Source organism: Bidens hawaiensis, unplaced genomic scaffold (genome assembly GCF_021521415.1).
Source record: "Bidens hawaiensis isolate Kalapana, Puna unplaced genomic scaffold, B.hawaiensis_p1.1 tig00037857_1, whole genome shotgun sequence".
Taxonomy (NCBI): Eukaryota; Viridiplantae; Streptophyta; class Magnoliopsida; order Asterales; family Asteraceae; genus Bidens; species Bidens hawaiensis.
The window spans coordinates 75,500-102,673 of NW_027496631.1; the positions used below are offsets into that span (position 1 = coordinate 75,500).

At 39.5% G+C, this 27,174-nt stretch overlaps 1 long non-coding RNA gene and 1 pseudogene across 1 annotated transcript; one reads left to right on the top strand and one right to left on the bottom strand.

Moving 5' to 3' along the window:
• Positions 1-7,963: 7,963 nt before the first annotated feature.
• On the bottom strand, positions 7,964-18,474 carry LOC143589829 (uncharacterized). The gene is made up of 3 exons (XR_013145356.1): positions 18,405-18,474; positions 8,525-8,576; positions 7,964-8,207 (listed from the first exon to the last, which is right to left on the bottom strand). It is a non-coding gene; the product is annotated as an uncharacterized LOC143589829 (long non-coding RNA).
• A 4,142-nt stretch (positions 18,475-22,616) lies between these two features.
• LOC143589828 (putative membrane protein At1g75140 pseudogene) lies at positions 22,617-24,898 on the top strand (annotated as a pseudogene).
• The last annotated feature ends 2,276 nt before the right edge of the window (positions 24,899-27,174 follow it).

Below are 27,174 nucleotides of genomic sequence, written 5' to 3' on the forward strand. Positions count from 1 at the left end.
GGAGCAGATTTAAGTTTCGCTTCCAAAAAAACTTGAAGCCCTCCTTGGTATAGAGTCCAATAAACTAGATACCAAATATTCAATAGAATTAGCTAACAGGAAGCTGACTGAAACCGGTGAAATCATGCGAAACTGTAGTATTCTCTTAGCAAACCACATGTTCAGTATGGATTTGTTACCTGTTGAATTAGGTAGTTCGATGTAGTTGTGGGAATTGACAGGTTATCCAAGAATCAGGCCTGAAATCGTTTGCTCAGAAAAGTTAATTCGTTTACCACTCCCAAGTGGTGAAACATTAATTATCAAGGAGAGCAAGGTAACTCAGATCTAAGGCTTACCAGTATTATGAAGACACGTAAGATTCTACGCAAGGGTTATCCAACATTCCTTGTAAACGTTGTGGATACTAAAACTGGAGGGCAAAAGATCGAAGACCGTCCTGTAGTAAGAGATTACTCTGAAGTATTTCCTGAAGACTTACCTGGTTTACCTCCACCAAGGCAAGTTGAATTCAGAATTGATTTAGTTCGAGATGTTGCACCGATAGCCCGATATCCTTATAGATTGGCACTGTCGGAAATACAGGAACAATCAAACCAACTTCAAGAATTGTTAGATAAAGGATTCAATAGACCAAGTTTCTCTCCGTGAGAAGCACCAGTTCTTTTGTGAAAAAGAAAGATGGCTCATTTAGAATGTGTATCGATTATCGTAAATTAAACAAACTGACCATTAAGAATCGGTATCCCTTACCGAGATCATCGGGAACTTTAAATCTTCATCAGATCTTCAAATCAATATTCCAGATCTTCAACAAAGCTTTGAAGATACATTATGAACTTGATGCAATCATCAATTTCATCAAGAACACATTAATCATCATTAAATTAGATTAACCAGTAGCTTCAAGGTTAATCCATGGTGGATCTAATCAAACAACCAATTGATCTACCGAAATACATTATGAACCCTCGCATTTGCATCAGGAACATGAATCAACAATCAATTTCAACAATAATCCGTTGAATCTTCCAAAATTTGATCAAACAGTAACTTAAGTTTGAAGAACACATCTCGGTTCAAAATCACAACGAAATTAGTACGTATCAAGATCAATTCCTGCTCTGATACCAATTAAGGAAACCGTTTATACCTCTGGCAGGATCTAATTGCATAACGTGATACGTACACGAGACGATTGCGATAAAAATAATTTATTGATTACGTTACTGTCCATACATTAGATACGGTTAAGCCCGGTTCTATAGAGAATTCAGCATGGTAACGTTACTTTAATACATTAGACACGAATCTCTTAGCTCATGTGAATAGGATCTGCCTATTTATATGCCCAGACCCCACACGTTAACATCACTAACGAATGCGGTGATCCCATTGACGAATGAGATCCTATTCACTACATTCCATAGCGAATGGGCATCTTTAAATAATGAATGAGCCACATTCGCTACATTCATAGCGAAATGTGCTCCAAGGCTAACGAACGAGGCAGTTAATTTAACGAATGACCCCATTCTCTATGCAATCCATAGCGAATGCGCCACATTACATTACAACATATTGACTAAACTACCCTAGCCTCTTCGATCAGCTGTGGACACAAATCATGCAGAAACATTTATGCATGTATATATGTATGCATGCATGTATGTATTATGTATGTATGTATGTATGTATGTATGTATGTATGTATGTATGTATGTATGTGTGTGTGTATTAATTTAAATGACAAGATGTTTAATGTGATTTAATGCGATTTTGTCGAGCCACACACTCGATTAGACATGATCGTTCAAATTAACGCGCATACACAAAAGATTTAATTTAATTGACAAGAACTTCATTTATGATAAATCTTAAACAATGTAAACAAGTGTTTTTGACATAGTGAACCGCTGTAAATGTTAGTTATTAATAACGTTGTTATCAAAACCGGTATAAATATTGTGAAAAAATAATGAAAATTTGATAATAACGTTGTGTTCTAGTTAGTGTATGTATGTGTATATACATTAACTAGAACCGGTATAGTTTGTAAACAAACCGGTTAAAAGACCGGTGTAAATGTTTTGATTGAAAAAAGCGAGGGGAATATGCATTGATGGGAAAATAAGGTTTTGGTAGTTTCATTGGTCCTCTGATTGTTCAGGTAGGAGATTGAAACCATAATGCGTTTGAACTTTTATTATTATATATATATATATATATATATATATATATATATATATATATATTACTTTATGAAACTTTAAATAGGCTATCATAGGTCACATTTACGATTATTAATTGTTTAAAAATATCAAGTTAAAGGACTTTAATATGCATAAAAAGAATTGAGAGACTTTCGTAAGCAAAAACTAAAAGTAGGTTGGGTTTTCATGATATTACCCCATTCTAATATGCAAAACATTTTATGTATTGGAACGGGTACTTGTAGAATTGTTGCAAGTGATGAATATATTGTTAAGATGTTAACCGTTTTAAAATAAAGGTTAAAACCCGTTGTTAAAGGTTTTGTCTATAAAGCACCACTAGTGTCTCTTATTACAACGGGTTGGGATAATTGTTCAAATAAAACAGTGCTCTGCATTATATTCAACGATTGAACCTCACACCGTTGTAAATCATTTTTAGACCGTTGCCAGTAATGAATATATTAACTGAATCTAACGTGAAGATGTTAACCGTTTTAAAATAAATGTCAAAAACCCGTTGTTAGTGGTTTTGTCTAAAAAACAACACTAGTTTTCTTCTTATTTACCACGGGTTGGGACAATTGTTCAAAATAAAACGATGATTTGCATTATATTCAATGGTTGGACCTTACATCTTTGTAAATCACTTTTTAGACCAGTATTAATAGACGCTTTTTTAGTAGTGGTAGTGCATAATTAGAAGATTTGTAGCCTCACATTGAAACAAACTTGCCAACCTACAAACACATCCCGCTTCTCAGCACCAACAACGAACACCTTACTTTTTCCATACCCTAAAGCCATATACAAGATAGAAGCAATGTTGTACCCTAGTGAATTTACGAATGCTCCTAGAAGACCGTTGACTGAAAAAACAAACATCATCTGCAATTGTCACACGTGGGATAATATGGCAATCATTTGGTAGTGTGATACCATGAAATATGTTGCTTTCAATGGTCGTTTGCATGCGTTCGCTTTAATGTGGAATTCCTTGGTAGTTTACTATAATTGAAGCTCTAGCAAGATTCAAACATTCTCTAGTCCACATCCTAATATCCTATATATATTACCAAATCCCATTTGAGCTAGAAATGAATTAAGACAGTTCCAATTCAATGAGGTTTTATCAAAGTTGAGTTTGAAAAATAAGCGCTCTTTTTATTCTTTTTTACCTATGAAATTAACAATCTTATTTAGTGTAATATGGCATCGAAGATATATCTATCCTCAATATATGCAGTTTGTTCCTTAGTAATGATCATCGAAATGACTAATTTATGTCTAGAAGCAAGAAGTTCGAATATTGCCTTGTCCATATAAACGATGAGTCTAATAGGACCAAAGTTCCTATAGGAAGTAGGGTCACGAACTTTAGGAACGAGTAAGAAAAACAATGAGTCACTACTAGAAAACAAGTCATTTCTCACAAAACTTTCATACAATTTCCTACGACATGTAGTTCAAACAGATTTCCAAAAAAAAAAAAAAAAAAAGTTCCAACTTTGCTACAACATTATCTAATAAACATTATGTTAAGTTAAAATAGTTTTTGTAGGAAGTTTACAACCACATGTTTTTGTAGCAATTTTGTAAGAAAAGTTGTTGGAAAACGGTTGAAAACAATTTTCAAGCGTGTGTTTTTCCAACATAACTTTTTGTTGGAAACTTGTTAGAAATTGGATTTTCCAACAAATTTCCTACGAATTAAGTTATAGAAAATCATCTCTTTTTCTAGTAGTGAGTTACACCCTCTATTTAAAGTGCCTCGAACATGAAATTCCTTGATGAAGTTAATTAAATCGTGTTGCATTATGTCTCAAAATCCTTAATAAATTCAAAAGTGAAGTCAGGGGCGGGCCTACATAGTAGGTACCGGGTTCACGGGAACCCACTGAGTTTCGGTTTTAAATAGAAAGCTTATATAAAAAACTACAGTGACCCCATATAAATAAATAGAGTGAACCTATATACAAGATGAACAAGCAGTTTACTGGTTAAAACCTTAGGTTGTGGCATGGTGTACCTGGGCTCGATTATCTTCTACGACGTGTTTTGCTGAATTTTTTTAAATACTATCAAAACAATTATACAGGAGCATAGATAGGAGTATTACACTATTACAGTATAGACAAGTAGGAGTTGCAACATGCAAGCCAACTTAATTCAAGTTTAAGTAGTATAACTATTATCAGGGACGGATTTATTTAATTGAGTACCGGGTCAAGCGAACCAGGTGTTTTTCGAACCGTAGTGGAGCATTTAATAGCGACTTTTTTAGCGAACCAGGTGTTTTTCGAACCGTAGTGGAGCATTTACTTGACCCGAACCGTTAAACCAATCCGAATTGTCAACCCGACCCAATTTTTTTATACGCGTTCTTATATATTTAGAGCATCTTAAAATAGCGAACCAGATAAAAAAAAATTCTAAATCCGTCACTGACTATTATGTGTCCTCAGATTTCATATATGAAAATGTTTTGTCTAACTTTTGGTCACTTTGATAACGAAATATTGAGGAGATGAATAAAATTTTTAGTGATAATCCTATATGATAAGGTGATAACTTTTGGGTTACTTTAACTTGATGATTTAATCATTTTAATACTTCTTTCTAAACCGGCATGTGCTAATTTTGTTAAAATACATTCCGAGCCGAAACATATATACCATATTCTAAAACTACCTTTTAGCGCACCCGACCCCCCCCCCCTCCAACCCATTTTGCCACGTCTAATCACTAGTCTATGCCTTAAAGGCCTCAACCACATGATTACCCGACCCGAACCGTAGAAGGGACCCGGAATTTTGTTTGTCTGGTCTTTATAAAATTATAATATCTTAGTATAGTGAACCCACTGAGAAAAATTTCTGGATCCGTCACTAAGTGAAGCAGTCTATGTCACTGGTTTTTTCCTCATCACAAGCCCATATTGCAACCTCGATTTTCTCTTAACACAAAGGAGACTCAAGTTTGATCCAATTAGAAGGCGAAATAGTAGAGAATTTGTTCCTAAATATATCCGGCTAATCCTATATGGTTTATGATCAACTTTGGTCAAGAAAACTTCGAAAGCTAATCTTTAATAAAATTAGGATCAGGCACCGACTACCATTTATGTTCCGCCTTTGATTAGTAATCTTTTAATGTTTACATTTTTAAGATTTTATGAAAGGATTATTTGATTAAAATAATCTCATCTTTAATGTATTGGCCAATAATATTTCCACATGAGTTATTTACCTTTGGCAGTCCCAAATTTTCTATGTTTTTTGTTTTATGATCTCCGTTAAAAATAACTAAGGGGGTTAGTTTTTGGCTGATGTGGCTTTATAAGTTGGCATTTAAAAATCCTACATGGCTTTTTTTTTTCTTTCTAGGCATTTAAAAATCCTACTTACTTCACCTTAACCTTGCCGGACCTCCACCGACGAAAACCCAATGAAGTCACCGGAGGTTTTTCCTTCACCATTTTCAGCTCAGCCGGCAAGAAACAACGGCGGGGTACGGCGGTTTTTGTCGTCGTTCTCCAACGCTTCCGACGCCTTCATCTTCTTCTCTGGCGCTGTCGCTGTGTTGCTTCTCATCTGGACTTTCTCTACTTTCTCAAACCCTTAAACACCCACAACACCAAACAATGAAAGACCTGTTTCCGATCCTAAATCCTCAGTTTTCGTCACGGGTAACGTTTGTGTCGGCGGTTTTACTGGTTTAAACCCAAGACCCGACCCGAATTTATATGACGACCCGACAGTCGGGGTATACTATCAACAATCGGATTAAAAACTGGGATGAAAAGAGAAAGAATGGTTGAAACAACACCCTTCATTTGGGTCGGGTTCCGAAGAACGGTGGTTGTGATATCCGGATATGGAATTAGGGCTCCAATTGATCATTTGGGGGTTAAATGGGTGAGGGATTCCAATTAATTTGCCCCGGAAGACAAAAAAAACATGTAGGATTTTTAAATGCCAACTCATCAAGCCACATCAGCCAAAAACTAACTCCGTTAATTATTTTTAACGACGGATCATAAAATAAAAAATATGGAAAATGTGGGACTGCCAAAGGGAGATAACTCTGGTAAAATTATTATTTACCAATACATTAAAAGTGAAATTATTTTAATCCAATAATCCTTTATGAAAAAAAGTATTTATGCCTGTTTTCTATGTTCCATTCCATCCTTGTTTTATGTTTCAGCTCCAACTTATATATTCCAACTTATATATTGACTCTAAATTATAATGACATTTTATTCATTACTTGTCTAAATTTCCTTTTATATAGGATATAACTCCATTTTTTCGGCTAATAAAGCTCAGTTTAATTTTGGTTTTGGTTTTGAGTGTTGCTAAATGTACCTCTTTCCTTTCATTTTTACTAAACGTACCCCATCTCTCATTTTTTACATTAAAACAATTTAAACCTTTATGTTTATTATTTGTTATTTTGTCATCTTTTGTTATCATTATTATTTAAAAAAGTTTTTTTTATTACTTAACCACTTTTTCTTTTCCATTTTTTAAATCTATTTTTGTATATTATAACACTTTTTATTTGTTTTTTTAAATAACAAAAAAATTGTTTATGTAAAAAAACGTTTTTTTATAATAAAAAAAATAAAAACAAATTTTTTTTTCTACAAGTGTTTTAATACTTTTATGGTGTGTTTTTCTTTTTAAATAAATTTTAGAGATGACTTACTTTTAAAAAGAAACACATTTTTTTATCAATAAAACAGATTAAACAACATACGAATTGATCAACAAGTTGGTTCTTTTCTCATGTGACATAGTTTCATGCTTTCGAACTTATCAAAAAATATTTAATTGATATTCTTTTTCGGGTGTGAGGCATATGATAAGATAAATATATACAAAATGCTTTATCGTTTTATAAAGGCGTTATATCATTATTCTTTAAATACATTTTATAATGATAATAAATATATTATTATTATTATAAAGAACAATAAACACAAAGAGAGAAAATAAAAAATAAACTTTATAGTATTTAATTTGATATTTAAAGGGAGACTTGAAATGACTAAATATATCAGAGGGTGGTAATATACCAAATAAAATTGTTGAAGGAAATGAAAGTTTAAGGGAGGGGTATGACCATGGTTGCAAAAGTCGCTAGGCGGACCCTAGGCGGCCGACTGGGGAGTTGGGAGTACTCGGCCTTAGTTGGTGAGTACTTGGCCTTAGTCGGAGAGTACTCGGGGATGGCTCACCGAGAACTCGGCCTAGGCGGGGATTACTCGGGGATTACTCGTTGAGTACTCGGCGCCTAGGCGCGATTTTTACATACACAATGGGGGTACGTTTAGCCTAAACCTTGGTGTTGAGATCAGTTAACTACTTGCCTTCCTTAAATCATTCATATTGTAACATCCATCATTATATCTATAATTTAACCAAAAAACAAAGTTTTCTTTAAATTTTGTTTGCTTTTAAATAATCTCCGTCATCCAACTCTCTCTTTCTATATGTATCCTACATTCCAACTCACAAATACTTATTTGATTATTTTTCCTCTTTTTTATACACTCACATCAAGTAGAGTGTTGTATATGAGTCTATAATTATAGATGTGTACTTTATATCTTTTTTTAATAAACTTTTCTCTATTAGAGGATTCCAATGTAGTGATTTTTTAATTGTCTTTCTCTATGTTTCTTCTATATTATATAAAACTAGTTTGTTCATCCGCACGTTGCGGCGGCATTTGGTGTGACTGTTTATGAAAGGTTACTAACATATTGTTTGGTTGCATATCAAGTTGTTGGCGTCCATACATAGGCTGCACTATTAACATTTATAAAGTAGAGTTACATAAATCTGCTTCCATAGGTGACTTGTCTATACAAAAATATGTGGAGGTTTGCTAGGACTCTGGCTGCACTTTTTCATATGTAGGGAGTTTTTCCATAAATGTTTTCCTGCCTTTGTCCTGCCAAGAGTATGTGGTTTTCTGCTGTTCCTGTTTTAGGTAACAAATATGTTAATTTAGGAGTGTGTAAACTGTTCTAAGCATTCGTTGACTTTAAAATAATCTGAATGAAAAATCCAAAGTTTTAAGATCAGTAATCATTTTAGCTTAATTTATGGTCCATTATTTAATACAAATGTAACTACATATGCCAATGCAAAATTGGAAACCCAGTAATCACTTTAGTTTAATATAGGCTGATGCTATAAATTGTTTTAAAAGTTAAGAACATGAATCAAAGCATTTATTGTTTTAAAGGTTTTAATACCATTATTAAAGAAAACTGTAGGCAGTAGAGAAGTAATTACCGAGAGAGAAACGACAGGATGCAAGTGATCAATCCATAGTTGCACGTATGATCTGCAAGAAGACAAACGACATTATTAACTTAACATAGTGAAGAGGTAGGTCCCAGCAGAGCCCAGTTGGACCCGCAGGACTCACCTTGAAGAGAGACGTCTGCGCAGAAACCAACTGGATCCGCAGGACCCACCATGCTCAGAGACGTGACGTCCTTACGCGCAGTACGCAAGCTGTTCCCGCAGGAAATGCCTCCCAATGGTGAAGTACTCCGCCTGTTCCCGCAGCTGCGGATACAAGCCATCAGGGAAGGCCACCCGCGCAGCAAGGCTACACGCACAAGGCACTTAGCTCTCAATAACTCAGTAGTCACCTGAGGGGATGAGCAAAGCCGGGAACAATCCCGCACAAAGGCGGGAGGGGGAATACTCCCGCCCAAATAGGCCAGTCCGTACGATACGGGAAGATCTTTTGTACTGTACCTGACGAGGTATGGGCAAAAGATCTGACCAAAGATACGACAGCTCATTGACAACAGTATGGCGAGCAGCATGCTCTTGTACTGTATGTCACTATTAGCCGCTGCCTACTCACCAACTCCTGTCATACCACGTGCATAGCCGGCAGTTGGTGGAAAAGGAATAGTACACAGCAGGCCTGGTCACTGTCAGCCGCTGCCTACCCACCAACTACCAGCATGGCACGTGCGTAGGCCACAGTTGGTAGAACAGGAATACTATTCAGCCGGCTACACCTTCTTGGAAACCTACCTTCGGCTATAAATACCCCAAATGGTATGATCATCTCATCTTATCATATACTATCTCGTATTACATATTATACCTGATATCTGCTCTAGCAATCTCTTAATATACATTCATATTCAAGAGCAATCTAGTCTGATTCTCACGCCGGAGGGTGGTCACAAGGAGGAACCCCCCCCCCCTTCTCAGTGACGAGCTCACGGTGTCTGTTTTGCAGGTTATCAGAAGAACCATCTTTGCCGGGTCTAACCCCTCGTGGGAAACATCTATCTAACCCCCAGGTTATCCGTAATCTGCCCGGGGTCCGGTTAGTGTTTCTTCATTGGCGCCATCCGTGCATAAAAGCTAGAACATTTCTTTTCAGTTTTTTCAAACTTCTGGAAAGATGGTTAAAGAAACTCCGGTAACCACAACCCCAGCTACTGGGGGGAATACCGGCGACTACACAGTTTTTACGAACACTACCCCGGTTACCCAAGCCGGGGCAAGTGCAGTAAATTTTACGAACACTACCCCAGTTACCCAAGCTGGGGCAAGTGCAGTAAATAATCGCTCACTGGGATTCACCGATACCCGGTTAGAGAGAGAACGAACGAGGCTCCCCCGCCAAACACTCGATGAAATTAAAGCGTGGGCGGAAGCACGTCAAAAAGAATTCCAAGCTGAGTTGGATGAACGCTTACGTTTACTCCAACAGGCTGATGAATTTGTATACTTTGACGATGATTCGGAGGAATCCGATAGTGACGCAAACCCTCGTCATAGGGCGAAAGGGAAGCGTAAGGAAACGGACTCCGAACCGAGAAGGCGTTTTGAAGAAACCTTCAAACCAAAAAACACAGGTGGAAATCCACGTGACTTCTCGAAAGCATTTACACCAAATGCTGCAAAGGCGGGAACGTCCAAATTTGCAAAGGACATTGCGGAAGCAATCGTCCCGAAAAGTGCCAAACAGATGTCCAACATCGGCACTTACGATGGTATATCTGATCCAGACGATCATTTGAACAGGTTCATAGCGGGGGCAACCGTCAGTAGTTGGACGGAACCTACGTGGTGTTACATGTTCCAAATGACGCTTGTTGGGCCAGCTAGAGCGTGGTTCGATCGTCTACCAGTCCACCACATCTACGGTTGGGAAGACTTCCAGCAAAAATTTAGCCAACACTTCAGCCAACAAAGAAAGTATACCGAAGAGCAATGGACAATCCTCAAATGCATTCGAGAGGAAGATGAATCTTTGCCAGACTTCATCACTCGCTTCAACTCAAAGAAGCTAAGTTTGGGTAATATTAGCGAAGATCTTGTTCGCGCTGCTTTCATCCAGGGCGCGAACGACCCAGAGCTCATCCGCACCTTAACGGGTAAAGATGGCATGCCATCCACATGGGATGCCATCATGACAGCAGCTAAACACTTTGCGGAAACGGAGAAGCAACTGGGTAGAGATCTCCCCCAGAGCACAAACCTCTACACCCAGAAAACAAGAGAAGACAACGTCCTTACCGCCCGATTAAACAAAAAGCGGAAGCTAGGCATTTGGCAGTCAAGGGTAAACTTTGACACCTCATCCGGCTTGCAACATCGGTTAGGCGGAAGGGATAACGTACAGTCGAACCAGAACTCCAGATGGACGCCACTCACCAAAAGCGTCACCGAGATATTCGCCACTGAGGAGCTCCCATGGCCAAAGGCTCCAATAATCCGACATCGTCACAATGCTGATCGGAGCAAATACTGTGACTTTCACAGGACAAAATACCACAACACTGAAGAATGCACAGACGTAAAGGACATGGTCGAAGCATTTGTCAGAGATGGGACGCTCGCGCACCTCGTGGCGCAATGAACGCTGAGCAGGCTGATGCGTGTAGAACCCCAGTTGGGGAAAACACGAATAAAATTACAGCTTCAATGTTGGAGACTACATACTGCGTAAACAACGAGATCCCGAACCAGGTGCATATCGGCTCGATGGCACTCCCATCCCAACAACATGGAAGGGAGCTCAATTACACAGTTTGCATGTAGATCAATTCCAAATTTGTAAAGAAAAGGCCCAGAGCCACTTCTAATGGAAATGATTCTCCTTAGAACATCGACGCTGATGATTTTACATTTATACTTTTATGAACTTTCAACACTGATGCCGGTTTTCACCGCATACATAAGTGTGAAAGTCGTTGCGTGGGGAAGGCGGCAAAACCCGCATAAACCCAAAAAACGGCAAACCTTCACGCAGGTCAGTTAAAGGTAAAGTTCAGTCATCCCACTAAATGAAAGTGCCGGTCTATCCGCATGAATCATGATAGAGGAAACTGAACACTAACCTATTAACAACCGCGCGTCGAACAGTTAATTTATTCAACACGGATATGCCGGTTTTCACCGCATAATTGCGTGGAAAGTCGTTGCGTGGGGAAGGCGGAAAAACCCGCATAAACCCAAAAAACGACAAACCTTCACGCAGGTCAGTTAAAGGTAAAGTTCAGTCATCCCACTAAATGAAAGTGCCGGTCTATCCGCATGAATCATGATAGAGGAAACTGAACACTAACCTATTAACAACCGCGCGTCGAACGGTTAATTTATTCAACACGGATATGCCGGTTTTCACCGCATAATTACGTGGAAAGTCGTTGCGTGGGGAAGGCGGCAAAACCCGCATAAACCCAAAAAACGGCAAACCTTCACGCAGGTCAGTTAAAGGTAAAGTTCAGTCATCCCACTAAATGAAAGTGCCGGTCTATCCGCATGAATCATGATAGAGGAAACTGAACACTAACCTATTAACAACCGCGCGTCGAACGGTTAATTTATTCAACACTGATGCCGGTTTTCACCGCATACATAAGTGTGAAAGTCGTTGCGTGGGGAAGGCGGCAAAACCCGCATAAACCCAAAAAACGGCAAACCTTCACGCAGGTCAGTCATAGGTAAACTTTGGTCATCCAACTAAATGAAAGTGCCGGTCCTAACCGCACAAATCATGAGAGGAAACCGAACCTATTGACAACCGCGCGTCGAACGGTTAACTTATTCAAAATACTTTAGAAAATTTCTAACAGAAGGATGAGGAAAACCTCCACGCAGGTCAGATGTAGGTAAAGTTTAGCCATCCTACTAAGTGCAAGTGACGGTCCTACCCGCACAATCACGAAAGAGGAAGCAAAACTTCAACCTATTATCTACCACGTTCAAAGGTTAACTTATCCTAAACACTTAGAAATTTCTAAAAAGATGAGGAAAACCTCCACGCAGGTCAGATATAGGTAAAGTTTAGCCATCCTACTAAGTGCAAGTGACGGTCCTACCCGCACAATCACGAAAGAGGAAGCAAAACTTCAACCTATTATCTACCACGTTCAAAGGTTAACTTATTCTAAACACTTGGAAAATTGCTAATTTAAACTAAAGTATGCAAGTCATATAACGTTTATAAAGCAAGTAATCCAGTGAAAATAGCGGTCTTACCCGCACAAAGATTTATATTTCATAATATTCATTACAAGAATGGCCGGGTAACTACCCGCCTACAAGAATATAAATCTATACAAGCTAAACCTATCCTAACAGTGGGAAGGGATCTTCAGGATCAAGCTTCAGGGCCACTTCCACTTGGACCAGCACCATCAGTAGAGCGCGGCGGTTCAAGGAAAGCTTTAAGGATAGCTAGCCCATCATCAGCAGCAGCAGCTTCGTTCACCTTCTCCACCACCGGATGCAGGAAGGCGGCATATTGATTCACTGCTTGGTCGTATACAGCTTCAGTATCCACATCAAATAAAGGGAAGTTGGAAGGCGGGATGCCTTTCTCAACGAACCCTAGACCAAGCAGGAAGCCGGCCTTTTCCCCATCCTCATGAGAAGCGTTGAGGGCTGCGCTCATAGCATCGTCATAAGACGTATCCGTGAAGACCCGATGCACAACCTACAAAAAAGAAAATACAAGTATCAAAACCTTTTCTATTTACAAAGAAAAGCGTAAAGACATTATGAAGTTAAGCTTACCTGAGACAACGCTTCTCGAAGAAGCCATTCCTTGGCAACCAGAGCCTCTTGGAGGGCAGCTTGAGCTTGGTTACGGGCGCGTTCGGCTTCACTTTTATTGAGGTTGGCAAGCAACACTTCTTTAGCCGCAGCCTCTTCAACGCCCTTTAGCTTCCGCTCAGTATGGTCAAGCACCCCCCTCTGGTCCAAGATCTCTTGGAGCTTCTTGGCGTCTTCCATCGCCAAGGCATCATGAGCCTGTTGGAGCGCCTCAAGTTAGGCTTTAAGTTCCTCATTCTCGAGGCGTAGAGGCTCAGCAACAGCTTCAGCCTTGGTGGCCCTCTCGGTTGCGTTCCTTGCAGTTTCCTTAGCCAGCCGAAGCTGTTCGTTAACAGCTTGGGCAGCCTTGGAACGGGCCTCGAGCCGGGCCTGAACTTCAACCTCGAGGGCCTTGAAGGCCTTCTCCTTTTCCGCAGCCACTGCAGTAAGTCTCTTGTTCTCCTCCCGGACAGCCCGCGCCTGAGCTACTTCTTGAATGCGAGCTGCTTTTAACTTGTCGTTTTCACGACAAAGCAGCTCGACGCGCGGCTGCATCCGGGCCAGGAGAACCCGAAGCTCATTGGTTAGCCTACCCTCCTGGTAGCTAGCCATGGCTTCCCCCAACGCACCACTGGGAGCTGCGTGACGAGCCCACTCCACGCACTCCACAGGTGTGCGAAGGGTTGTTCCTCGGCGGATGTTCCATCGTGGAACATACACTTCATTGGAATCCGACACTGCAAAAAACAAAAAGCAGTTAGGAAAAGATGATATATATAAAAAAAAAAAAAAAAGGCTAAAAGAACCCTACGCACCTGTAGGGTCAACAACAGGCCGATAGCCGCCAAACCCATCACCTGAACCCAAGGGAAATCCATCCAAGAGGTCAGGCAGATGGGAAGGAGGCAGAGGTTGGCGATAAGCCCCAAGCATACCTGAAGGATCGGCTGTAGCTGCCGACGTCGGAGGCATGGAGGCCGCCGCGGTAGAAACCAACGGAGGTGAACTCACCGGAGGTGAACTCACAACCGTGGTCGCCGCTGCGGAATGCGCAGAAAAAGTAACCGCCGGCTCAGTGAAAGATGCGGTAAATATGGCACTGACAGCCGGCGGTGATGTCATCACAGTTAGAACAGTTGGCTCAACGGGATGAGCAACTGAACCAACTGAAGCAGGCGCAGCCGCCTGGGTCGTCGCCTCAGGTAGGCTGACCAAGCCTACCGTCATGGGTCCGGAGGTATTCCTCCCCGCTCCACCCTGGAATGCGGTAGCATCCACGCCTGCGCAAAGAAGATAAGTATTAATGATGGAAAGCTACGAAGTTAAAAATAAAGGAAGTTTGTACTTACGGGTTTTCTTGAGCCTAAAAGTGCGAACAGGCGGGGACGAACCCGATGGAGTCGGCCTCTTTACGCCGCTCACCGTCGTCATCCTGGGCTCTCCGGAGGTGACAGTCGCAGCCTCCGGAGCAGTGGTCCTATCACCACCCGGGTTCCCCGCCACCTCCTCGCTCTCGGTCTCTGAATCAGACCGAGGCACCGGATCGGCAGTGGAGGCCACCTTCGCCTTTCCCTTCCCGCCGGCAGCCTTCTTCTTCCGCACCAACGGAGGACCATCTGCGGATTCCTCATCAGAACACAAGATTAGAGGAATTCCAGCAGAGGTTTCAGCATTGAGGGGTCGAGGGTTGAATAACGCCTTACCTGGCCGCCTGGCGCTCAGGATCTCGTGGCCTGGCGGGTAGACCTCCACGAACCGATCCGCCGTCTGTTCAAGGATGGGCAACTCGTTCTCATCTAGAGCACGAGTACCCATCCGGGCGGCACTGTCAGCCTCCCGCGGATACAGGAGCGACTGCAAGTCGTTCCCCTCTAAAATAAAAGAAACAGTTAGAAGACAAACCTATATAAACAAAGTAAACAGAGCATACCGTAAGGAACAGAGTTCAAACCGTATTCGAGGACGATCGGGATCTTTCGCGCATCCGCATCCTTCCACACCCGGCTCATCCCGAGCATCACCATCCCGGACTCCGCAAAGCGGTAAACCGGAGATTGGACTCGGGATATCTTCAAGAACCATTCCGCCTCCTGGTAGTTGGAGGCGTGAAGGCTGGGAAGTGCTTGCCCATTCTTGAACTTCATGGCAAGGGGGATGGCGCGAGCGGAGATAAAAAAGAACTCCCGCTTCCACGAACGAAGACTGCGCTCGGTTGCGCAAATCTTCAAACCCTTGATCCGGGTTATCAGAGTATACCACCCCTGGATGCACCTCCAAGAGTAGAAGGTCATCAGGCGGTCGACGAAGGGCTCAACGCCTAGAATCCGGCACACCCACTAGAAGTGGCGAATCTTCGCGATTGCCATCGGGTGTACCTCGGTCAGGTGTACACCGTGCCTCTCCAGGACACGGTACACAAACTTTGTCAAGGGGAACCTAAGATTCCCATAAACAAAGAATGCGGCATATACCCCGATCTTGCCTCTGGGGGCATCATAAACCGTCTGATGAGGTTCAGGAAACTCAGGCTCGAGAGACTCGAGCATGAACTTCCTGACGACGTACTGATATAGATCGACAGGCAGAGCACACTGGCACTCGCCAGCAGTACTCTTGTCATCGGCGTACACCCCAGCCTCCTGGGCTGTAGCCTCAAGATCATGAGAAGACATCTTGCAGATATGAAAGAAGAAAACGATTTTAAGAGAATGCTCGACTGAAAAGGTGAGTATTCGCCGGAAATCGTTTTGAAGATGAAGAGAAAAGTGAAAGTGTGGATTACAAAAGACCCTCTCCCCCTTTATATACTAATCGCAATTAATGCGATGAATTTAATGCGGAAGAGAGAGAAATCGAAGGTGCAATGAAACTATGACACGTGGAAAAAAGCAAGCTGGCAACAGCTGTTGAAAGGACGCGTACCATTAATTTCGCGGCCACGCGCCCGAAAAATCGCGCCCACGCGCCTGAAAAAGCGTCTGGAATGACCATGTACTGTCACGTCACCATAACTTCCTGCACGTCCTGACACAGTCAGAAGAAACCGTCGCACGACGTTTCAATAGTTTGGACTGTTCTTATCCTTTCACCAACTCTTCGAATTTCAAAAAATTCAAAAAGATTCAAAAGTAAGCGGGAAAATACCCCTTACCTTGGCAACCAAGTAACTGTAAGACAGGTGCGGGTACAGTGTTAAGGCAAAACCCTTCACATACTTAGCACCTGCAGGGAATTGAAGCCAAGAATACCTCGGCAACCAAGTAACTGTAAGACAGGTGCGGGTACAGTGTTAAGGCAAAACCCTTCACATACTTAGCACCTGCAGGGAATTGAAGCCAAGAATACCTCGGCAACCATGTAACTATAAGACGGGTGCGGGTACAGTGTTAAGACAAAACCCTTCACATACTTAGCACCCGCAGGGAATTGACGCCAGGAATACCTTGGCGACCAAGTAACTATAAGACGGGTGCGGGTACAGTGTCAAGGCAAAACCCTTCACATACTTAGCACCCGTAGGGAATTGACGCCAGGAATACCTTGGAAGTAAAGTAACCGTAAGACGAGCGCGGGTACAGTGTTAAGGCAAAACCCTTCACATACCTAGCGCTCCGCAGGGAATTGAAACCAAGAAGGATCTTCTGGGCAATGCTTGCGGAAACGGGAATAACATCCCCGCATAGCGGGAACGTCGAGAACTACATTGTTGGAAGCTCCAAGATGGAATTGGTGGTTTTAACATAATTGATCACTATGTTCAAAACTACCAAAACCTCATGGAGAATCCACACAAGTGGGACTCAACGCTCCTGACTTGCGAGGAGGTTACAGACCTACCCGCATCATACCCAAAGATCAAGCAGGAAAGTCGGGAATTTCTGCAAGTGACATAAGGACTTCCGCGGGAAGAATCCCCATGGAAAACCTTAAAACTAAACCCTTTTCAAAACCCTTTGCTTAAGTCCAAAAGTTCACCTCACTTTATTAAACATTCATGAGAAGAACATTGGACTGGGGGGACTTGAAGAGGTAGGTCCCAGCAGAGCCCAGTTGGACCCGCAGGACTCACCTTGAAGAGAGACGTCTGCGCAGAAACCAACTGGATCCGCAGGACCCACCATGCTCAGAGACGTGACGTCCTTACGCGCAGTACGCAAGCTGTTCCCGCAGGAAATGCCTCCCAATGGTGAAGTACTCCGCCTGTTCCCGCAGCTGCGGATACAAGCCATCAGGGAAGGCCACCCGCGCAGCAAGGCTACACGCACAAGGCACTTAGCTCTCAATAACTCAGTAGTCACCTGAGGGGATGAGCAAAGCCGGGAACAATCCCGCACAAAGGCGGGAGGGGGAATACTCCCGCCCAAATAGGCCAGTCCGTACGATACGGGAAGATCTTTTGTACTGTACCTGACGAGGTATGGGCAAAAGATCTGACCAAAGATACGACAGCTCATTGACAACAGTATGGCGAGCAGCATGCTCTTGTACTGTATGCCACTATTAGCCGCTGCCTACTCACCAACTCCTGTCATACCACGTGCATAGCCGGCAGTTGGTGGAAAAGGAATAGTACACAGCAGGCCTGGTCACTGTCAACCGCTGCCTACCCACCAACTACCAGCATGGCACGTGCGTAGGCCACAGTTGGTAGAACAGGAATACTATTCAGCCGGCTACACCTTCTTGGAAACCTACCTTCGGCTATAAATACCCCAAATGGTATGATCATCTCATCTTTTCATATACTATCTCGTATTACATATTATACCTGATATCTGCTCTAGCAATCTCTTAATATACATTTATATTCAAGAGCAATCTAGTCTGATTCTCACGCCGGAGGGTGGTCACAAGGAGGAACCCCCCCCCCCCTTCTCAGTGACGAGCTCACGGTGTCTGTTTTACAGGTTATCAGAAGAACCATCTTTGCCGGGTCTAACCCCTCGTGGGAAACATCTATCTAACCCCCAGGTTATCCGTAATCTGCCCGGGGTCCGGTTAGTGTTTCTTCACATAGATAAAGAGAAGATATGATGTGATCAGTGAAAGATGTTTATGGTGTTATTTGACAATATTAATAGTGGTTCTCACTTACGTAGTATAACTCTTGATGTTTGTCTCTTAACATCCATTGTTTCAACATGTAAACAGTGATCAGCCTTGGTCAAAATATATAGTAATAAACTGTACCTTCCAGAAACCAATTGAAACAACTAATTGAAGTGTAAACATGTACAACGCAAAACCGTAAACTCTAATCAGCAAAATCACACATACTAACCGAATACCGTTGACAAAGAAAGCGATGCGGTGGTGGTGTGGTTCGGAGAAGGTGGATGGAGACGGAAGGCGATGCGGTGGTGGTGTGGTCCGGTGAAGGTGGATGGAGACGGTTCTTCGGTGAAGCTCCTTCAAGCGGTGGGTTGGCTGAGGTCGATGGTGAAGCACCAAAACCCAAAATTGAAACTAAAGTAATAAACAATCAATAAAAAAAATCTTTGCAACAGGTAAAGCAACAAAGCACGTGTAAAGGCATGGCAACTTTTCTCTATTAGAGAATTCCAATGTATTGTTGTCTTTTGGTCGGAATTAAGAACCCCTCTCGGCAGGGGGGACCTAGCATGTTAGGTGCGGGTTTACGGGAACCCATTGAGTTTCGAAATTTTAGTATAATGTCTAAATAAAATGTGAGAGTGAACCCATACATAGAATGTTAAGTTAACTCATAAATAAATTGAATCTTGGTCTGGTGGTAAAGAATCCTCCTTCATACAGTGTTAACCTGGGTTTGAGTCCCATCTAATGCTTGAACTTTATATATTTTTTCAAACCTCCAGTGCGTCTTGGGATTTCAATTTCAACTTACGCCTGCTGTAGCTAATTAAATGCAGCATTCATTGACAAGCTTTTAGTTACATACAACTACACAAGTATGTTGTTTGAGAATTGCTAGCATAATCTTTCTTTAGTAATGTTTCTTAACTTGTTCTTTTTTAATAAAAGGCTTTTAGAATTCTGGTCTTAATCTTTATGGAACTAAAATGAATGCTTTAGTCAGAAATTTAAAGTCTTACAAAACAAGTCGAATAACATTTAAACTAATGAAGTTTCGATAAAAGCCCCAAATTTTGCTATAGGCCTCCAAAACGGTTGAGTCCACCGTAACTAGAATGTATGACTGATCATGTTGAAATTTATTGAACTGAATTATACAATTAGCTTATGACAACGTTTGTTCTTTGTTATTATATTGTATTTTCATTATCTAATAAACCTTATCCGACCCGAACCATCAAACCGACCCGAAAATTTAGTCTCTGAATGTACAAAATTAGAGTTTCTAAAATCAGCACTGAGAACAATTTATGTATCTGCCACTGCCTCTCGGGCAAGCTTTTGAAACGATGCTTCGAATATAATCATGAAGTAACCAAGAACTGAAACTTTTTAATGGGATTAGCCCGAAGTATGTATAATCAAAATTAAGTACAACTAGACAGTGATCTAATAAGTTCCTTGCAGGGCCATAAGAAGGCTATTTGCAAAAAAACAATGTGGCAAACATGAAATCTATCAAGTTCGTTAAATTTCTTACTGTTTAGGCTCACATATCTCCTACCCCCGTATTATATATATTCAAGCACGTGCCAAAAATTTGACACTTATAAATGGAGGAAGAAACATGTCATCTCTTTATCTAACTTCATTAAAGTCTCCTATAAAAAACTAACCGTCCTAGATAGACGCCTTCAACGAGGGCAAATGAATCCAAACTTATCACTCTTATCTCATGATTTTCTGAAAGGCATAAACATTCACTAAGTTTACCACCTCCGATATTCCTACCTTCTAACATACATATTAACGTCACACCATGGCCCCACGTCTCCCGTCCCGAAATCCAAACACTCATCTCGTCAGACGGTTATAGTCAAATTCTCTAACGCATTCGTCTAGCCACATCAGCATCCAGTCACACTCCACTTCTCTATATCGTAGATGTGTTGGGTTTTAACAAGATTATCAAAGTGATAAAATCCCTATTTTACCAAAAACGCATGGAATTTAAAAGTTTTAAATCTTGTTAATATGATATGTATAAACCAATTTTAAACATGCAAAACCCAAACCCGGATACAAATACGAATTACACGCTATCAAATACATGCATGTCACTATAAGTCCATGCATGTTACTACTACCTTTCAATATTACAAAACCGGGTGAAAGAGATGATGATTGAAAGGTAAGAACTTGAATATGGAAGCTCCTCAAGCTAGCATACCCCAAGCTTCAACAACACACCACTTCTAGCTAGGATTTGCACTTGAAATTTTCTTCTTCTTTTCTTATGTTGGATGAAAATACCCAAGAGAGGAAGAGAGAAAAGTTTACTTTGAAATTATGTGTGTTATGAAAGAATGAAAGAGAAAGACTTGGTTTTATATAAAGGCATCTTTCTCTCCACCAATAATAACCATTGCATGTCTCCACTCACCTTGCATGTCTCCACTCAAACATATAATAATATTACATTTGAAAGAGTTATTATCTTTTTCTTTTATAAAACTTTAAACATATATATATATATATATATATATATATCCATACATATATACTTTTATAAGTTTATAACTTATAACTTATAACTTATAAAACCTATTATATGTTAAGAGACATGCTTGGTTATTATTATTCACATATTGTTATTTAACCAACTTAAATAACACTATGTAATGTTCTTTCATAAAACATAAATCATCCATATGATTTGTTTATTACACAAGTACATTTTATTTAGAAACCCCTTTCCAAATAACTCAAGTGTTAATATTCATTTGTTATGATCACATCATATATGAACGAATATTATCGGTATTTGTCTAGCTTGTTATTGGGTATGACCCGACTTGGATCATAACGTACTAGCCACATCAATTTAATATGTCTCTTGGGCAGACCGAGTCCAACAAGATGTTCTAAATAATAACACAACAAAATTAAAATCTTAAAAAAGAAAATAGAAGGAAAAAAGAGTTAATAGTCATTTTCGTCCCTGTGGTTTGTTACTTTCGCCACTTCAGTCCAAAGTTTGAAATTTTGTCAATTTAGTCCTTATAGGTTTAAACATTAGCCAATTACGTCCCCCCCGTCTAACGGCATCCAACTATGCCGTTAGTTTTAGGGGTATTTTTGTCTTTCTCCTGTTTATGTTTAGTTAATGACTAGTTTCGTCCCCGTGGTTTGATACTTTTGCTACTTCAGTTCAAAGTTTGAAAAATTTTCAATTTTATGTTTAATTTATTTATTTAGTTTTTTTTTTTTTTTGCTACATCAGTCCATAATGGAATTCATTGGTAAAGTGGTCAGGGTAATTCCCTAAAACCGAACTATACCGAAAAAACTAAAATCGTTTCTCTGATTAATGCATAATAGTTAGGGTTTAGAGATTAACATATCGTAGCAAACATCAGGGTCGAAATCAACATCAGGAGGTCGAATATCCCGCATTTTCATGTTTGCTCAAGAAATCGATGCACTAAATCGCATGCGTGTTCTTCAAATCTTGGTATTGTTCTTGAATTCGTCGAATTCAGCCTTAGAATTGTAGTCGATATAAAGAATTCAAGAACAGCACCACGATTTGAAAAACACACATGCGTTCTAGTGTATCGATTTCTTGAGCAAACATGGAAATGCTGGATATTCGACCTCCTGATGTGATTTCGACCAAGATGTTTGCTATAATATGTTAATCTCTAAACCGTAACTATTATGCATTAACCAAAGAAACGATTTTAGTTTTATCGGTATAGTACGGTTTTAGGGAATTACCTTGACCACTTTACCAATGAATTCCACCATGGGGGAGAGTTTAGAAATTGTCTAGAAACTAAATACGAGGAGGGTGTGATTATTGTTATTGACAGAGTAAACGTAAACCTGTTTTGGTTGATGCTCGATGGTTTTGGGCTTGGATTATGCTCTTAAGGGCTATAAACAAAAAAAAAATACTGAATAAATTAAAAATAAAAACTTTGGACTGAAGTAGCAAAAGTATCAAACCACAGGGACGAAACTGACCATTAACTAAACAAAAACAGGAAAAAGACAAAAATGCCCCTTAAACTAACGGCATAGTTGGATGCCGTTAGACGAGAGGACGTAATTGGCTAATGTTTAAAACTATAAGGACTAAATTGACAAAATTTCAAACTTTGGACTGAAGTGACGAAAACAGCAAACCACAGGGATGAAAATGGACATTAAGTAAATTGATGTACAAGTAATGTGAATGTAAGATCCCCACGGGGGCCGGCCACCGCTAAATCACCCTCTCTCCTATTTCCATCATCCCCTGAAAAATCTAATTCATGCCCTAAATTCACTCCAAACCCCAATAATATTAATAATAACATTATTAATCTCTAGATTCAATCAGTCACAGTCGTCAATGGTTTCCACCAGTCCAATCTAACGCACTCACTCCTTCTTCTTCAGTCTTCCATGGATATTATTATCAAAGGCAAGTTCTTCTTCATTTTAATTATCTTCTTCAACTTTTCCTATATTATTTCCACCACCGATTCGGATCATATTCACGATCCCACAGATCCAACACAACTTCTAAGCATACTGAATCAACACATCTCTCAATTGGGCAAGCTCGATGAGCTGGTTAAAAACCTAACCGAATTGGTTACTAAGTTAGAATCACGCGTATTCTACGTATCGAATTCGGATTCGATTCGTAAATCTGTTGATGGGTTTCAAAAGATGCCTGATTTGGAAACACTAGATCGAAAAAGTGATGATAATAATAATAATAATATTGGGTATGTAACTGATGTAACGGATTCTAGGATTGAACGCTTAGGTGCTGTTTCGGTTACCAAACATAGTTTGTTTTGGTCGGAAAGGTTTCAGTTTGTGTCGGCTGTGAAACTCGATACGAATCCGACTTCGTTGAATGTTTTACCTTTTAAGGATGTGGAAGGACTGAGCAAGTACATTGCTGTTGGTGATAATGTTGGGAATTTGTATGTGTTTACTCGCTACGGTGAAGTTATGCTTCAGTTCGATACGTTGACGAGTTCTCCGGTTACGGCAGTGTTGTCGTATCTTTCGGTTGTTAAGAACGAGAGTATGGTAATCACGGGACATGAGAACGGTGTCATTTTAGTTCATAAAGTATGGGAAGTTCCGAACGGGGATGAGTTGAGTTCGGTCCAGAAGGAAACCGTTCGTAAACTTGAGCACACTCAAGCGAGTGGGTCGGGGTCGGCTATTAACATATTGGAAATTCATCATGTTGGTAGAACAAGGTACATTGTGTCGATAGATGTTAGTGGTGCGATTAGGGTTTTCAAAGAAGAAGGTGCGGTTATGGGTACGATTGTTCCTAATAGTCGTCCGATTGTGGTCTTGAAACAAAAGCTTTTGTTTTTGACTGAAACGGGTGTAGGGTCGTTAGATTTGAGGTCTATGAAGCTTAGAGAAGCCCCGTGTGACGGGTTTAATGGATCGCATGCTTTGAATTATGTTCTTGATGCTTCGGATCGTGGTAAAGCGTATGCATTTACTTCTAGCGGTGAAGTCGTTCATTTGTTGATTTATGGTGACTTGCTTAATATCAAGTGTCGGGTCAGGTCTAAGAAGAAGTTTGATATCGATCGTGGCCCGTTAGCATTTGAAGCGATTAAGGGCTATTTTCTTATGGTTAGTCGAGATAAGGTGTCGGTTTATAATGTTTCTTCACAGCTTTACGTGCGAGCGGGTTTACCACGCCCTGTGTTTTCAGCCGGGCTTGATGAAATTGTATCTTCGTTTTTGAACTATCGTGCAATCGGGCGGTTAGATAACAGAAAAGCCGATTCTAGACCGTTGATCGCGAGTGATCATAAAAAGTTAGTTATTTTAAGTTTGGGAAACGGGTATATCGGGATGTATCAGTCGAATCTACCCGTCACAAAAGGCAAGTTCAACACGATGTTATGGAGTACTCCGGTTTTGTTCTTTATATTATTTCTTTTTGTAGCGTGGCATTTCTTTGCTAGGAAAAAGGATGCTTTTACTCTGTTTGGGCCAGATGACCCGTTTGTAAACGGGCCTCCAACGGGCGCAGGAGAAAGGGCTTTTGGGGATTCGGGTTTGGATATGAGAAGTGGCGGGAACAACGGCGGTGATGGTGGTGGTTTAAGAGGGTTGTCGAGAAGGTATGGTTCCCCGACGCGGTACGCGGGTCCTGGGTCAAACTCGTATAGACCGAGTGTTATTGACCCGAACCCGCGGGCTGGGTCGGTGGACCCGGATTATATGGGGTCAGAGTTGAAGTATAGAGGGAGTATGGAGGCTGGTGGTTTTGGTAAAAGAAGAGAAGGTTTGTTTGTGAACAGTCAAGTTGTGGATGATCATGGTAGTTAAAGTTGTTAGGTTTTGGTTGTTGTAAGTTGTTTAAGAATGCATGTTAATTGTTTTACTATGTGTTTGATGGTTTATTTTAAGAAGAAAGTAGTAATCACAAGTTATAAAGCATAAATTGCCTGAGTTTGTTTCTATCTTTTAGGGGTCAATTTGAGAAAACTAAAAGAAGAGGTACAATTTTTCAAAGTTGACTAAACTACATTTTATGTTGAACAAAACATTTTTGATTATTTTATATAAAATATCATGTTATTTGTGAGTTACTAGCTACTATAAACTTTTGTAATCACAATAACACCTTGGTTAAATTGAGATGATATGTATTATAGTCTTTAATGTTTTAAATTGAGTAAACTATGGTTTTCGTTTATGTGGTTTGTTTTAATTTGCAGTTTTAGTCCAATAGTTTTAAATTTGTGGTTTTTGTCCCTGTTGTTTTATTTAACTTGTAATAAAACCCAAATTTATTAACCCCGTTAAGTCTGGTCGTTAAACTCAAGTTCTAATTCTCAAACCCTCTCACATGAGGGGATGAGGTATATTTGGGAAAAAAGGAAAAAACAAGACAAAAATGTCCCTCACGTGGTTGATGAGTTTAACGACTAGACTTAACGGTATTAGTGAATTCGGGTTTAATTGCAAGTGAAACGAAACCATAGAGACGACAATCGCAAATTTGAACCACTGAACTAAAACCGTATATTTGGACAAAACACAGACGAAGTTCACTCTTATGTTTGTGTTCTCATTCAACCCAACAAATTTTGAAAGAAAAGTTGTTATAATTTAAAGAGTGGTTTAGGGTGTTGTGAGTATAAGATAGAAAAAATGCTTTAATTTTTTTGTATATTTGAAAAAGTCCTATAACACTATGAATTTTTTAATAGTTATTGAAAGTGATTGTGAGTGAATGAAAGAGAAAATGTATTGATAAAGATATAAAAAAGTATTATTTAATTGAATACATGTTAAAAATATATATTATGTGGTTATCAATACCTAATATAGATTAGGCTTATTGTTCAAGTAATCTTCTATTATATATACATCTTATTATATCTCATTGTAATACACACCTTGTTAATAAAATCTCTCTTTATCCCTACATGTCTTTTTTTATCTTTAGCTATTAGGCTTGTTTCACAACAATTGCTTTGGAGATGGATTGCACATCATAAGGTATGTCGTCTAATTAACATATTATTGTTCTTTAATCTTTATAATCTTAAACATAAACCATATTGTAATTAATACAATTTTGGGTTGAATTAGAAATTTGTTTTGTTGTTCTTAAATCTCTTAAACAAATTCATGGAGTATTGGATTAACTATATTGTTTCAAGTGTTAATTATGTATATGGTTTATTAAAATAAGATATACTCATGTTTTCATTAAAAATTAAATTTGAATCACGTAAATTGTCGTTGGTTTTTGCAAATTTGAGTCACGTAAACTGTAGTTGGTTTTTGTGTATATTCAATAAAGTTTTTTTTTTCCAATATTGGTTGAGAAAGAGAAAAGGTTTAAAAGATAAACTAATTTAAATGATGATCTTTTCCACATATAAATTTAAGAATTTTATTTAGCAAAAGTCATTGGAACGATTTTACCTACATTCATTATATATACAAAATTTTGTAAGATCTTTCATTGATCTTTTTATTGAGTCGATACAAATCTTCTATTTAATTCATCTTTCCTAAATTGTCCCTTTATAACCTACGTTTAAGCGTTACTCTCATATTCCTGTTCCTATTGAATTTCAATAGCACCTTTTGATTAACATGTTTATTATTATTATTTTGTTACGTTATGAATTCATGTTAATATGAATGTTGATTATTTAAATATTAGTATCTACGATAAGTGGACCTAAGACTTATGAAGTTATGATTCTATTTCACAATACAACAATTATTTGATTTTGTACTATTTCACAATAGTATCCATAGGAAATGCATAATGATCAGTAGTATCTAATTTATTTATTTTTTTTTTTTGTTAATACATACTAGTACTAATTGATTTATATTACCATGTGCGTATGTTTGTTTCGTATGGTTAAAGATATTATATTGTATTCTTTATATTGATCATTCATTGAGTTGATTTCACGATGGCTTAAAATCTTAATTAGTTTTCGAGACATAAGCTTACACTTTATATGATATATTTTATTAGCTTTGATAATTGATGTAAGAAACAAATAAACTAACCTCATATTTAATTTGTTTGTTCCATCCCTTGGAAAAAGAATCGCGGTCACTTTTGTTGCATAGATAAAAGGATCAATATTTTCTCAAGATAAAAGAAAAGTTTAAACTCAAATTTAAAACATAAAAGTTTGCAAATAAAACTTGCATTCAGCTTATATCTAAAACACTGTATTTGTTTATGTTTAAATGTATGGCGAAAATTTTATGTAAGATGCCCATGTGAT